At 43.0% G+C, this 14448-nt stretch overlaps 1 pseudogene; it reads left to right on the top strand.

Moving 5' to 3' along the window:
- The first annotated feature begins 11112 nt into the window (after window positions 1-11112).
- On the top strand, window positions 11113-11230 carry LOC124554278 (annotated as a pseudogene).
- Window positions 11231-14448: the final 3218 nt, after the last annotated feature.

Here is a 14448-nt window from a genome sequence, read left to right as displayed (position 1 = left end):
TTTTAATCTTCGCCTTCTTATGTCTGCTGCCAGGTTTGATATAGTTTCTGTGGTTCTTCTTGATTGTATCCGGTATCCTTCTTCTGTTAATTTTGGACCTAAAATCTTTCTCATAATTTTGCGTTCTTCTTTTAGTATTTTTTCTAAATCACATTTTGTGTGGAGTGTGAGCGTTTCACTAGCATATAGTGCTGCTGGCTTAATTACTGCGCAGTAGTGTCTGATTTTTGTGTTCGAGGAGATGCATTTTTTATTGTATATTTCATGTGTCATACCATATGCTCTCTTCATTTTCTGTTGTCTGATCTTCTGTGCAACTTTCTCTCCTCCGGTTGGCTCCAAAATTTCACCTAGGTATTTAAAATGTTTTACTCTATTTATTTTTCCATATTTTGTGTTCAAACTGTTTATATGGAATTTCGTACAGAAAAATTCTGTCTTTTGAAACGAAATTTGTAAACCTACTTTATCCGCGCATTCCTTAAGGATCTCTATTTGTTTGGTGGCGATTTCTTCATCATCTGCAAGTACGGCCAAGTCGTCCGCGAATGCTAAACAAGATATCTCCACGTTGTCTTTGGTTCTACCAAGATGGATTGGTTTCCAGTAGGATTGATTTTTTAATTCTTTTTCCCATTCCTTAATGACTTTATCCAGGACTATATTAAACAGAAGTGGAGATAGCCCGTCACCTTGACGTACTCCAGTTTTTATGAGAAAAGGTTCAGAGATTTCTCCCCTGAATTTAACTTTAGATACAGTGTCTGTCAGTGATTCTTTGATAAGCCTTAGTGTTTTGGAGTCAAGTCCAAGTTCCTCTAAAATGTTAAACAAAGATTGCCGGTCAATTGAGTCATAGGCTTTCTTAAAATCTACAAATGTACTAATTATGGGGGCATTTCTAATTGCTTTGTGTTTTAATATTGTCTTTAAATTAAATATTTGTTCTATGCATGAGCGACCGGGGCGAAAGCCTGCTTGATAATCACCAATTTGGCGTTCCAGCTGATATATATATATATATATATATATATATATATATATATATATATATATATATATATATGGTGTTACAAAAATGTACGGCCAAACTTTCAGGAAACATTCCTCACACACAAATAAAGAAAAGATGTTATGTGGACATGTGTCCGGAAACGCTTACTTTCCATGTTAGAGCTCATTTTAGTTTCGTCAATATGTACTCTACTTCCTCGATTCCCCGCCATTTGGCCCAATTAAAGGAAGGTAATGTTGACTTCGGTGCTTGTGTTGACATGCGACTCATTGCTCTACAGTACTAGCATCAAGCACATCAGTATGTGGCATCAACAGGTTAGTGTTCATCACGAACGTGGTTTTGCAGTCAGTGCAATGTTTACAAATGCGGAGTTGGCAGATGCCCATTTGATGTACGGATTAGCACGGGGCAATAGCCGTGGCGCGGTACGTTTGTATCGAGGCAGATTTCCAGAACGAAGGTGTCCCGACAGGAAGAAGTTCGAAGCAATTGATCGGCGTCTTAGGGAGCACGGAACATTCCAGCCTATGACTCGCGACTGGGGAAGACCTAGAACGACGAGGACACCTGCAATGGACGAGGCAATTCGTCGTCCAGTTGACGATAACCCTAATGTCAGCGTCAGAGAAGTTGCTGCTGTACAAGGTAACGTTGACCACGTCACTGTATGGAGAGTGCTACGGGAGAACCAGTTGTTTCCGTACCGTGTACAGCGTGTGCAGGCACTATCGGCAGCTGATTGGCCTCCACGGGTACACTTCTGCGAATGGTTCATCCGACAATGTGTCAATCCTCATTTCAGTGCAAATGTTCTCTTTACGGATGAGGCTTCATTCCGACGTGATCAAATTGTAAATTTTCACAATCAACATGTGTGGGCTACCGAGAATCTGTGAACGTTTGGGCAGGCATTGTTGGTGATGTCTCGATTGGTCCCCACGTTCTTCCACCTACGCTCAATGGAGCACGTTATCACGATTACATACGGGATACTCTACCTGTGCCGCTAGAACATGTGCCTTTACAAGTACGACACAACATGTGGTACATGCACGATTGAGCTCCTGCACATTTCAGTCGAAGTGTTCGTACGCTTCTCAACAACAGATTCGGTGACCGACGGATTGGTAGAGGCGGACCAATTCCGTGGCCTCCACGCTCTCCTGACCTCAACCCTCTTGACTTTCATTTATGGAGGCATTTGAAAGCTCGTGTCTACGCAACCCCGGTACCAAATGTAGAGACTCTTCGTGCTCGTATTGTGAACGGCTGTGATACAATACGCCATTCTCCAGGGCTGCATCAGCGCGTCAGGGATTCCGTGCGACGGAGGGTGGATGCACGTATCCTCGCTAACGGAGGACATTTTGAACATTTCCTGTAACAAAGTGTTTGAAGTCACGCTGGTACGTTCTGTTGCTGTGTGTTTCCATTCCATGATTAATGTGATTTGAAATGAAGTAATAAAATGAGCTTTAACATGGAAAGTAAGCGTTTCCGGACACATGTCCACATAACATATTTTCTTTCTTTGTGTGTGAGGAATGTTTCCTGAAAGTTTGGGCATACCTTTTTGTAGCAACCTGTATATATATATATATATATATATATATATATATATATATATATATATATCAAGAAAAGTTTTGCATCACGTCTGTTCCGAGAGTTCCTGAACCTGTACACAAAATTGGAATAGAGATCACCATAATCATTTGCGTCCTTTTTATTGCTCTTGAAAACCACACACTGAATGTTTGAATGTTTTACCACCATACAGGTTGGCTCCAACGTCTAGCAGTTGAGACGCGGAAATACAGGTCTTCCAGGATGGCGGTGTAAGGTCGTAGTATTGAGTGGAGACTATGTTGAAAATTAGGGTTTAGTAACCAAAAGAGTGGGGAATAATATGTATTGGAATCTCGAATGAAATCAAACTGCTTTCAGAAAAAAAAAGTGTTGCATTACTTATTGTACGTCCTTCGTAAATCGTGCCCCCTAGTTGGTAGGCAACAATTTATGCGCCGGAAGCTGGCGTGAATATTTGTAGGGGTGGCACGTCATTCGGTCGACACGGATCAATTCTGCGTAGGCCTAACAAGAAATGAACTCGTCCAGAGCTGGCGAGTAGAGGAAGAGAGAGAGAGAGAGAGGGAGAGAGAGAGAGGGAGAGAAGTAATCGGGCGGACCCTTTGACACTGTGAGCAATTATTCGGCGAAGAGCCAGCGATAACCCCTCGGGGCTAGACATTGTATGGAGGGTCAAACAGGGTCACTTACAGACGCTGCCGAGAACAGATAACTTGGTGCGAGTGTGGGCGCCAACGGACTATATATAGGTCATTACTGGCGTGTGACGTGGCACTACGCGAGAGATAGAGAGCTCCCAGCGAGTAATGACACCACGCCGCCAACAGGTCGTTTCCGATGCACAGTGCAAGCTGTTACAGAAAGAATCGACCAGTTTCGTAAGACAATGGCTTGCGCAGGAGTGAAGACAGACGCTTGGTACAAATTTTGTAACTTACTCAGTGAAATTAAACGTCTACCTTGCCTGTGGAGGTCCATAAAAGACTGTCCCATGTTCTATGGTACATTATAACAGTGTATTTTAGATAATTTAGAACATATCATACATAAAAATGGAGTTAAAGTAACCTAATTTTTCTTACAGACATTCAATATGTGGATCATTATTTAGTTACAGCAGCTTAACTAAAAATGTCTCCTACAGATTTCAGTTTTGACACCACTTGGAGACGGCCGCTGTGGCCGAGCGGTTCTAGGCGCTTCAGTCTGGAACCGCGCTGCTGCTACGGTCACAGGTTCGAATCCTGCCTCGGGCATGGATGTGTGTGATGTCCTTAGGTTAGTTAGGTTTAAGTAGTTCTAAGTTCTAGGGGACTGATGACCTCAGATGTCGTCCCACAGTGCTCAGAGCCATTTGAACCTTTTGAACATCACTTGGTCACAGCAGTCAAGATTAGGTATTTTGTGCGTGATAAATTTATTAAAAGTCTACAACTACGTTTCGTTCTGACAGTGTATTAATTCTGTAAATGTTCGCAGTTCCAGTCTACTGTAAAGTATTCACCTATTTTGACAATCTCCTGACAAATGACCATGGTAGTGAGTATTATATTAAAATGTTTCATGTTTTTTGAGTTATACTTTCTGAATTATTGCACACCCACGAGAATCTTCTGATTTTTGGGTCTATTGAACGAAAACTGAATCTAAACTAATATAATCTATAGCACACAACCAAAAGAGTGGAGAATAATATGGTCTATAGGAATGCTTAATGAAACCAATCTGCTTTCAGAAAAAAAAGTGTTACATTACTTATTCCACGTCCCACGTAAATCGGGTCCCCTAATTGATAGGCAACACATTTATATAAATGATATGCCCTCTAGTATTACGGGTAACTTTAAAATATTTCTGTTTGCTGATGGCGCTAGCTTGATAGTAAAGGATGTTGTGAGAATAATTTGCTCTGTTTCAAATAGTGCAGTTCATGAAATAAGTTCATGGCTTGTAGAAAATATACTAACGCTAAATCACAGTAAGACTCGGTTTTTACAGTTTCTAACACGTTTTAATTTCACAGAATGGGCATATGATTACTGAAACTGAACACTTCAAATTTCTAGGTGTTCAGACAGATGGTGGAAAGCTCACGTTCAGGATCTAGTTCTTGTTGGCTTTCTATTTTAAGCTAAAAATCGAAGACGAACGGTTAAAAAATGGAAATACATACATTTAAAAAAAAACACATCGCATTAAGGTGAAATTCTTCTGATAAAACACTTAATCATTGCACCTTCATTTATAAATTGAAGGAACTGCACTAGGGTCAGATGTACTGCCAGAAGAAGGAATATTTTCCCTAGGTTTGAGGGGTGTGGGTAGAAAAATAGTGGTCTGTCAAACTGTCGTCTTTGGCAAATGAAATTAAGTCATGCTTTGCGAACACACTTCATTTTCTGTGACTTGTCAAAAGCCTTTGGGTGTGTGAAGTAAATTAGAATATTATGGTGTCGCCGGCAATGCTTCGAAATGGTTTGAGTCTTTTCTATCTGACAGGAAACAAAGGGAGTCGTTGCGAAATACCTGTGCACTAAGCAGCCAGTCGTCATCTGACTGGGAATTAATTACATCTGATGTTCCTCAAGGTTCCATCTTGAGTCCATTGCTTTTTCTTGTGTATATTAATGACCTCTCGTCTGTTACATTGTCAGATGCTAAGCTTGTTTTGTTTGCAGATGATAGAAACATTGCAATAAGTAGCAAGTCAAGTGCAGAGTTAGAAATAGCTGCTAATAAAATTTTCACTGACATTAATAAGTGGTTTAAAGCTAATTCACTGTCATTAAACTTTGCGAAGACCCACTATATTGCCGTTCAGAACGTGTAAGAGATTTCCTTCCAGCATGTGTATAACATATGAAAACATGCAGTTCGAAGATCTTGACAGTGTTAAATTTCTGAGATTACAACTCGATGATAAATTCAGTTGGGAAGGGGATACCAGAGAATTCCTTAAGAGCCTAAACAAGTCTGTGTTTGCCGTAAGAATGATGTCAGATGCCTTTTTTTTTTTTGTTTGGTCATCAGTCTACTGACTGGTTTGATGCGGCCCGCCACGAATTCCTTTCCCGTGCTAACCTCTTCATCTCAGAGTAGCACTTGCAACCTACGTCCTCAATTATTTGCTTGACGTATTCCAATCTCTGTCTTCCTCTACAGTTTTTGCCCTCTACAGCTCCCTCTAGTACCATGGAAGTCATTCCCTCATGTCTTAGCAGATGTCCTATCATCCTGTCCCTTCTCCTTATCAGTGTTTTCCACATATTCCTTTCCTCTCCGATTCTGCGTAGAACCTCCTCATTCCTTACCTTATCAGTCCACCTAATTTTCAACATTCGTCTATAGCACTACATCTCAAATGCTTCGATTCTCTTCTGTTCCGGTTTTTCCACAGTCCATGTTTCACTACCATACAATGCTGTACTCCAGACGCACATCCTCAGAAATTTCTTCCTCAAATTAAGGCCGGTATTTGATATTAGTAGACTTCTCTTGGCCAGAAATGCCTTTTTTGCCATAGCGAGTCTGCTTTTGATGTCCTTCTTGCTCCATTCGTCATTGGTTGTTTTACTACCTAGGTAGCAGAATTCCTTAACTTCATTGACTTCGTGACCATCAATCCTGATGTTAAGTTTCTCGCTGTTCTCATTTCTACTACTTCTCATTACCTTCGTCTTTCTCCGATTTACCCTCAAACCATGCTGTGTACTCATTAGACTGTTCATTCCGTTCAGCAGATCATTTAATTCTTCTTCACTTTCACTCAGGATAGCAATGTCATCAGCGAATCGTATCATTGATATCCTTTCACCTTGTATTTTAATTCCACTCCTGAACCTTTCTTTTATTTCCATCATTGCTTCCTCGATGTACAGACTGAAGAGTAGGGACGAAAGGCTACAGCCTTGTCTTACACCCTTCTTAATACGAGCACTTCGTTCTTGATCGTCCACTCTTATTATTCCCTCTTGGTTGTTGTACATATTGTATATGACCCGTCTCTCCCTATAGCTTACCCCTACTTTTTTCAGAATCTCGAACAGCTTGCACCATTTTATAATGTCGAACGCTTTTTCCAGGTCGACAAATACTATGAAAGTGTCTTGATTTTTTTTAGCCTTGCTTCCATTATTAGCCGTAACGTCAGATGTACGAGATATAAATATAAAAAAACTTGCATACTTCACTTACTTTCATTCTGTTGTCATACGGGAACATATTCTGGGGTAACTCATCAAACCGAGCAAAAGTTTTTAAGGTGATAAGAATCGTTTATGGTGTAAATCAAGAACATCATGTAAAAAGCTGTTCAAGGAACTTAGTATTTTAACCACTGCTTCTCAGTATATTTATTCCTTAATGAAACTTGTAGCAAGTAATACATTTGTATTTGCAACCAGTAGCTCAATACATAGTGTCAATACTAGGAATAAGAACAATGCATATAAAGATCTAAAATCACTTTCCTTGGTCCGAAAAGCGGTCCAATATTCAGGAACACAAATTTACAATAAATTGCCAGCAACCATTAAAAACTTGGTTTCAGATAAAGCACGGTTTGAACGGAGTCTGAAAGACTTTTTGATAGGCAACTCCAACTCCATACATGAATATCTTAACAGAGACTGTTAAAGCACCTTAAGTAAAAATAATGGTCAGATTTCAATTTTGACAACACTTAGTCACAACAGTCAAGATTAGGTATTGTGTGTATGATAAATTTATTAATAGTGCAAAACAGTGTTTCGTTCTGACAGCATCTTAATTCTGTGAATATTAGCTGTTCCAGCTTACTGCATTGTATTAACCTATTTCGACTATCTCCTGACAAATGATCAAGGTAGTTAAGTATTATATGCAAATGTTTTATGTTTTTATGTTACACTTTCTAACATGTTCCACAGTCGCGAGAATCATCTCATTTTTTTGAGTGTATGGAACGAAAACTGAATCTAATCTAATCTAAAAGAACTACGAAGGTAAAGTGCCCCGAATTGATCAACATCCTCTTTCGACACTTTTAGTTCGAAATGACTATAGCATCGGCGCATGTTTTCGCCACATGGCAAATCACAAACTCTAAACAAAACACACGTTGAGCTGACTTTACAGATTCACTCTCAGTAAACTCATACAGTAAATATCTCTGGAGTGAGCATTGCGTTCTGCGCATGTTGTCAACATTAAACCAGGATTGTCACGTGTTTTCGGGACTTCGCTGTGTGTGTGTTCTTTCTGCAGCGTTTGAAGTTTATAATATCAAGAGTTTTTGTTGTGTTTCACCGTTTGTGTAATAGCGATGGTGAATTACTGTTGTTGCTACGGATGCAAAGAAAAATATGTGAAAGGGGGGGATAGTAACTTTTCATGGGTACATACCATTTAGCTCTAATTATAGTTATCATATTATTAAGAGACACTGTATATGTTTAAAAATTTCGAGACGCATCATAATTAAGGCTTGATTCTGTAGACCTATTTTTCTAAGATTTTATGACTATATAACAGATATTACGGCTCGTACAAAAGCTTACAAACAATCGCTTCCTCTCGTAAATTTGCTAGTGGAACAGGAAAACGGAATGGTTAGTTGTTTCAGCAAATACTATCCTCCATGCATTTATCAGTGACTTGTCGATTATGTATATAGATTACGCAGTCTACTATTTATTTAATAAACTGGGAGTAGGTACGTAAAATGCGTTAAATAAATACTTCAAAGTGTCACCAGTAAGAAAAATTGTGCTTTAGGTCGCAAAGACGAGAAAATAAATACGCAGAAATAGCAGAAAAAAAGGACGAATTAGCAGGGATATAATCGCTAATGTGTGGAAAATTCGGTGTTTTTCGGACACTTGCAAAAGTTATACCGTACTGTCGTTTTGCAAGACTATCGCTGCAGAATTGTACGACAGGCTCTGTAATACTATAAAATGCCGTATCATACCGAAAACTACCAAAAATCGAGTGCATCTGAACTGTGACACCTATCGCAAAGAAGCAGGATGTAATATCACTTGCCCTTAAAAGTTACGTAGCTCGTTTATTCCCGGTATGAAATGGATACTGTTAAAATGTCTGCGCATCATATATAAATAATCCACGACACGTACGAAAAGAATCCGTCTGGACTAGGGATGTAGTGACGTTCTAAATATACAGGGCCCTATACGGACAAACACACGACGTCCCGAGAACACGTGACCAGACCGGCAATGTATGTTGACAACACAGAATCTGTTCTGCGCACGTGAATTCTCACTCCAGAGATATTTACTCTATGAGTAAACTGCGGAACAGGAAACGCTTTACGCTCGGCAGTCGCCATTTTGCGTACGTGGCGCCAGCAGCGGCAAAACGACAAAGCAGCACTCGCGATTGCGCGTATCTAAAACTGTCTAGAGTTACTGTTTACTTGTGACGTAGAACCAACACTCTACAACGCTTAGAGTTGATACTGTTAAAACTTAATAACTGGGACATTATTTTATGGACACCCTGTACGACAACAGCAAGCGTTTTGCGTTCCCCGTTTCGACAAGTGAAGTTCCGTTATAATTGTTCCGCGACTCGTCGTGTAGTATGGTCAACAATAGTTACTACGTCCTAGCGTTGCGGGTTCGATTCCCTACCGGTTCGGCGATTTTCTCCGCTCGAGACTGGGTGTGTTTGTTGTCCATAGATTATACACGTTCCGCTTCTAACCCGCCCATGCTGTGTAGCAGTTTATTCTGTACGCTTTCATCGTAGTGTTCTGAGTAGGATTCGGACCGAAGTATCGCAAGACAAGGTTCAGTGAAACGCATATTCACTCTGGGTCACTGGAGGCCACAACATGGTGGATTTTATTTGTTCTTTTTTCCCTTTCGGCGAATTTCTGACTTATTTATTTAGGTATAAATGTTTCTCTCTGCAACTTCACTGTCTTTCGTCTAGTACTGACTGTTCTCAATTCGAACCCCCATCAGACCACCTACACTTTATATTTTCTGTAGTAAGCAGAACCGACTCTGAACATCGAGGTCCTTTGCACCCAAGACCTTGAAGATGTCTATTATACTGCAACGTTAATTGCAGTAAAATTTGGGATGTCTTCTTTCTGTAAGCTTAGGGTGTTTCAGCAAAATACGACCCCAGTTATACCAGTGGCAATTACTTTCTCCATTAAGTGTGCTCCGCGTTCGCTGAATTCATTCCGGGTGGCCAAACAGTTCATTCTTAAGTCCCCAGATGCACTTTAGTAAACAATAAGTTCGTTTTTTATATTATGTTAGTCTAAAAAGTACATATCTGAAGGAAGAAGCTTTTCTTTCATACTAAGTTTTCTTCGTAGTACCTTGCATATCACCAGAATGTGGTTTTAATACCTACTGAGCCATATTTTTTTTCTAATTCAGTCAATTTTTGCCCCAATTTTGAAAGCCTATATACTGTTCCACACACACTTGTCAGCCACTAAGTCTTTGTCCTCTTTCAAAATATTTACGGATTGAGAAAACTATTGGTCAAATTTACAAACAAGTCGTAACATAGGTTTCCGCATTAGTGTCTAGTAAGTTCGTATACAATTTGCATTGGGAGATATCTACCAGGTTCTGTGCTGCTGCGTGATAAACACACGACAGCATTTTCCATCCTAGACTTGGACTCCGCTTGATGACTCGTGTATATATTCTCCAGTTCTTAATTTCACCTCAATCTCCTTTGCTTCATGACTCATATATATTCCCCAGTTCTTCATTTCTTCTCAATCTCCTTTGCTTTGTGACTTGTATATATTCCCCAATTCTTAATTTCTCCTCAAATTCCTCTGCTTCATGACTTGTATAACATTGCCCAATTCTTAATTTCTCCTCAACTCTCCTCTGTCTCGCGACTCGTATATATTCCCCAATTCTTAATTTCCCCTCAATCTCCTTTGGCTTGTGACTTGCATATATTCCCTAATCCAAAAGTTCTCTTCAATCTCCTTCGTCTCGTGTCTCAGATATATTCCCCCATTCTTAATTTCTCCTCATTATCCTCTGCTTCACCACTCGTATATATTCCCCAATTCTTAATACCTCCTCAATATCCTTTAACTCCGATTCGTTACTTTTCCTGATCCCACCCTTGTGATAACTGAGCTGCAGTGAAACTCCATACGCAAACACTCCTATACCTGGCTATGCCGTAGTCGCGTTGGACTGACAACGCAACCTGTTGTCAGGTGCACAAGGCTGAACGGCTCTCGTGAAGCTTGCCAGGCAAGTGGAAACACATGCTGGGCTCCTTTAAGCACAGTGCTTCAGTAAACGTGTGCTCTTATGTCTGCGTTGCGTCAGGGCTGAGTTGCTTTAATGGCTGCGGCGGCGATTTTAGCAGCCACGCTGGAAGGAGAATTAGTACATCTCTGGTGTTGCCTTCATCATTTCATCATCACGGAGACCCAAGTCGTCGAAGTGGCGCCAAAATGTAAGGGGAAAAGAGAGACGTCATTAATTATTTCATGTGGCAGTTAGGGCAACAGCCTTGCCGCAGTGGGTACACCGGTTCCCGTGAGATCACCGAAGTTAAGCGCTGTCGGGCGTGGTCGGCACTTGGATGGGTGACCATCCGGGCTGCCATGCGCTGTTGCCATTTTTCGGGGTGCACCCAGCCTCGTGATGCCAATTGAGGAGCTACTCGACAGAATAGTAGCGGCTCCGGTCAAGGAAAACCATCGTAACGACCGGGAGAGCGGTGTGCTGACCCCACGCCCCTCCTATCCGCATCCTCCACTGAGGATGACACGGCGGTCGGATGGTCCCCGTAGGCCAGTCGTAGCCTGACGACAGAGTGCTTTTGCTATGTGGTAGTTAGTACACCAAACCAATTAGAAAAAAAGAATAAGACATGTGATTTTCAGTCATTAATTGCGTCGTTCGTTGCCATCGGGGACATTCTGTAACTACGTGATGAAGAGTTTGCCTACCTAACACACAGTCGCAATCTGGAGACGGCGCCTTACCACCCACCTATGAAGAAAGTCCATGCTTCTCGCAAGATTGCCTCTCCCAGACCTTGAACAATTGACCACTTTGATGCCTCGTAGGTTAAGACGCGCAGCTTTGCATGCCAATGGACCAAACCAGTGCTTTTTGGTTGCTCGATTTGCATTCTGGGCAAATTTTCTTGCGTGTACTGAGCATTCGACCGCGTACGCTCTCCTCGTATATCTGAGTAAGAGCTACGTGGTCTCCAATGGCTCGTCACAGACTAATTGCATTCCTTTTCACTGCGAACTCCCTTTTGTACACTACTGGCCATTAAAATTGCTACACCACGAAGGTGACGTGCTACATTCGCGAAATTTAGCCGACAGGAAGAAGATGCTGTGATATGCAAATGATCAGCTTTTCAGAGCATTCACACAAGATTGGCGCCGGTGGCGACACCTACAACGTGCTGACACGAGGAAAGTTTCCAACCCATTTCTCATACACAAACAGCAGTTGACCGGCGTTGCCTGGTGAAACGTTGTTGTGATGCTTCGTCTAAGGAGGAGAAATGCGTACCATCACGTTTCCGACTTTGATAAAGGTCGGAGTGTAGCCTATCGCGATTGCGGTTCATCCTATCGCGACATTGCTGCTCGCGTTGGTCGAGATCCGATGACTGTTAGCAGAATATGGAATCGGTGGGTTCAGGAGGGTAATACGGAACGCCGTGCTGGATCCCAACGGCCTCGTATCACTAGCAGTCGAGATGACAGGCATCTTATCCGCACGGCTGTAACGGATCGTGCAGCCACGTCTCGATCCCTGAGTCAACAGATGGGGACGTTTGCAAGACAACGACCTGCACGAACAGTTCGACGACGTTTGCAGCAGCAGCACGGACTATCAGCTCGGAGACCGTGGCTGCGGTTACCCTTGACGCTGCATCGTATACAGGAGTGTCTGCGATGGTGTACTCGACGACGAACCTGGGTGCACGAATGGCAAAACGTCATTATTTCGGACGAATCCAGGTTCTGTTTACAGCATCATGATGGTCGCATCCGTGTTTGGCGACATCGCGGTGAACGCAGATTGGAAGCGTGTATTCGTCATCGCCATACTGGCGTATCACCAGGCGTGATGGTATGGCTTGCCATAGGTTACACGTCTCGGTCACCTCTTGTTCGCATTGACAGCACTTTGAACAGTGGACGCTACATTTGAGATGTGTTACGACCCGTGGCTCTACCCTTCATTCGATCCCTGCGAAACCCTACATTTCAGCAGAATAATGGACGGCCGCATGTTGCAGGTCCTGTACGGGTCTTTCTGGATACAGAAAATGTTCGACTGCTGCCCTGGCCAGCACATTCTCCAGATCTCTCACCAACTGAAAACGTCTGGTCAATGGTGGCTGAGCAACTGGCTCGTCACAATACGCCAGTCACTACTCTCGATGAACTGTGGTATCGTGCTGAAGCTGCACGGGCAGCTGTACCTGTACACACCATCCGAGCTCTGTTTGACTCAATGCCCAGGCGTATCGAGGCCGTTATTACGGCCAGAGGTCGTTGTTCTGGGTACTGGTTTCTCAGGATCTATGCACCCAAATTGCGTGAAAATGTAATCACATGTCAGTTCTACTACATTATATTTGTCCAACGAATACCCGTTTATCATCTGCATTTCTTCTTGGTGTAGCAATTTTAATGGCCATTAGTGTACTCACACACTGTCTACTGCGCTACAAAGCGATCACTGTGTGGTCAGCAACATTTCGTCCGATCACCTTACCTCCCGCCGAGTCTACGGTCAGCAGGACACGCAGTGTTTGTCCGGGCGTGGTGATTCAGAGACTTTACACACGTCGTAACTCTCAGGCGCATTTCCCGATGCGAACTTTTTTTGTTTTCCGCCTTCGCTTTTGCAATGTTGCGCAGCGCCTGATTGAAACTCCCCGATAGATCGATAATCGACCGGTGCGGTGCGCGATAAATCACAACAGCGGCGACTGTCGTAAGTTCCCTCCGCGCTGGCTGTTGGGGAGGAGGAGCGGACGAGGGGGGGGGGGGGAGGGGGAAGGGTACAGTTTTATTAGGAAACCTATAGAGCGGACACTTTGTTCAGCGAGTGAGAGTAAAAGGGCACAGTAGTCACAAATCACGAGCGGGTACTGTTGTCTGGCAGTTCACTGTCGACGACACACACACACACACACACACACACACACACACACACAGAGAGAGAGAGGGAGAGAGAGAGAGAGAGAGAGAGAGAGAGAGAGAGAGAGAGACAGAGAGAGGGGGGGGCTGGTTTAACATACGCTGATGAGACAAAACAATACGACAGTCGCTCACGGCGAGATTGAATGCCACCTGCTGAACTTGCAGGCACGTGACGCAGCAAGCAAAGTACGCTAGAACTAAAACTCCACCGGAACCGGCCATGTAGGCCCCAACGGCACCGGCCGGCCGCCGTGTCATCCTCACCCACAGGCGTCACCGGATGCGGATACCTACATCTACATACATACTCCGCTAGCCGCCAAGTGGTGTGTGGCTTAGGGAACTATTCGCGCCAAAGTCACATTCCCCACCTCTCCCCCCTCCCCCCTTTGTTCCACTTGGTCCACACCTCGTGGTCGTGCGGTAGCGTTCTCGCTTCCCGCGCCCGGGTTCGATTCCCGGCGGGGTCAGGGATTTTCTCTGCCTCGTGATGACTGTGTGTTGTGTGATGTCGTTAGGTTAGTGAGGTTTAAGTAGTTGTAAGTTCTAGGGGACTGATGACCATAGATGGTAAGTCCCATAGCGCTCAGAGCTATTTGAACCATTTTTTTGTTCCACTTGCGTATTGCGCGACGGAAAAACGACTGTCTGA

Source organism: Schistocerca americana, chromosome 11, assembly GCF_021461395.2.
Source record: "Schistocerca americana isolate TAMUIC-IGC-003095 chromosome 11, iqSchAmer2.1, whole genome shotgun sequence".
NCBI lineage: Eukaryota > Metazoa > Arthropoda > Insecta > Orthoptera > Acrididae > Schistocerca > Schistocerca americana.
Note: the sequence above shows the minus strand (reverse complement) of the source record. Positions and strands in the feature narration are given on the sequence as shown.